The sequence below is a fragment of the Dipodomys merriami genome, unplaced genomic scaffold (genome assembly GCF_024711535.1).
Source record: "Dipodomys merriami isolate MVZ:Mamm:240054 unplaced genomic scaffold, mDipMer1.0.p SCAF_5, whole genome shotgun sequence".
NCBI classification, from domain to species: Eukaryota; Metazoa; Chordata; class Mammalia; order Rodentia; family Heteromyidae; genus Dipodomys; species Dipodomys merriami.
In genome coordinates, this window is record NW_027206068.1 from 12,024,787 (window position 1) to 12,026,899 (window position 2,113).

Below are 2,113 nucleotides of genomic sequence, written 5' to 3' on the forward strand. Positions count from 1 at the left end.
ACTGTAGGGATTTAGGAAAAGAGTCCTTGAGATAGTGATCATCAATTGGGAAGTTAGGTAAGGAAAAACAGGTGAAGATGGAGAAGGGGCACTACCAGGAGAGAAAATGCAAAGGCTTCAGGAAGGAAGAGAGAGTATTTGATTTGGAGGGTGACAAAACAGCCAGTGAAGCAGAAATGGAGAAAGAAAGGAAGAGAAAAAGAAAGAGTGTGGGAAAGAGAGAGAGACATAGACAGAGATAGAGAGACAGAGAGACAGCAAAAAAGAAGTTGAAGACCTAGGTAGAGGCCAGATTATGAAGGGGGTTTTTCCTATTAACAGTGGAATGGCAGGAACTCAGTATAAAGCTTTAAGTTTTAACTAACACAGTACAGTAAAACCCCAAAGAGTGGTTTCTGGCCAGTATTATTGAAGACCAAAGTTCGAAACACACTCACCCTAGGCTTTAAGACTCACAGAAAATCGGCACAGAATCTCAAAGTCCTAAGATTACTGGTCAAGGCCAAAGTCCAGTGGTGGGCTGCACTGAAGCTTCAAACTGAGAAGCTGTGGGGGGAAGCTCAGACTCAGCACTGAGGAGCTGAAAGAGTCACTGAAAAACAGCCGGTGCTGCCCAGGAACACAACAATCTCACAATTGAATCAAATTACTGAATTAGATGGGAGGTGTTTAAGACGAATGGGAGTTTTTAACATTAATCACCTCCTAATGATGGCAAAGCCTGGGAGATGTCAGGTTTGATTTGATAGATTTATCCTGAAAGTGGTATGCTCACTGACAGTTGAGGAAATTAATGGTTTGACGTTATGGAGGACCGACAGAATAAACTGATCCTGACAGGCTAAATGGAGACAAGGTTGTTACACAACGTAAAGGCCAACTTCATATTTTGAACGGAATATTTTAGAGGTTTTGATACCTGTTTCAAAGGCTTACACATCCATTTAAGTGAACGGAAATTCAGAAGACACCGTTGCAAAGATGACAATAGAGTTCTGTGATGAATTAAAAAAAATGTGTAACGGCACCCTCAACCATATACCTTTTGAATGTACAGATTTATAAGTGGGCTCAAACAAGCTAGAGCAAGATAAACGCATTGCAGGTTTATGTTTGTAATTTAGTGTTTATGCAAACTCCTTTCATAGCATCTCTTGCTGTCTTACCTGTCTCTATATTTCTGGTGTAGTACAGTGAAATTTCAGCTGACATTTCAGAAATAGTCATTGCAAAAATATGTGGGAGTAATCATTATTAGAGATTGATACCAGTAATTGCTAAGCATTCATCATTTTCTAATTTACCAAATACTGAGGAGTAAACACACATTATTTTTATGTGTAAGAATGAATTATAGGATTCCACTGAAAACATTTCAGTACACTTCTTACCCTGTAGGATACTTGGAAAAAAACAGAATGATATAATATATTTCAAAGTCAATGCCATTGAACTAATTTAATTATAGTATCAGTTTTCTGCATAAAAGATGCACAGTTATCCCTCTTTATACTTTTTCCAAAAATATTTCCAATACAATTGATTCCTTTTTTAAAGAGAAAATTTTTTTTTGTTTTTTTTTTAGCACAGATGTGATTGAGTTTGTTTTCAATTCAATATTATACTTTAGATAGCCAGGATTCAGTGCCTCCTGCGTGTAATCCTCACTACTTAGGAGTCTGAGAGCTAAGGATCACATTCAAAGCCAGCCAGGGCAGGAAAGTCCATGAAATGCTTATTTCCAATTAGCCAGCCAGAAGCTAGAAGTGGAACTGTAGCTCAAAATGGTAGAAGGCCAACCTTGAGTGAAAAAAAGCGACTGCCTAGCTCCCAGGCTCTGAGTTCAAGCCTAAATACCAGCACACACACACACACACACACACACACACACACACACACACACACACACACACACACACACACACACACACACACACATTTACTCTTTTGAATTATTGCCATACATTTCCTAGCTGTTGTTTGTGTCAAATCCAATTCACCTGACTTAAAATTTATAAATGTGAATATTGCTAAAATGTTTTTTCAACAGTTTTATTATTGTAACAAATTCTATCATACACCTGTTTAGCTATTGTCAATTTTGTTTCCTGTT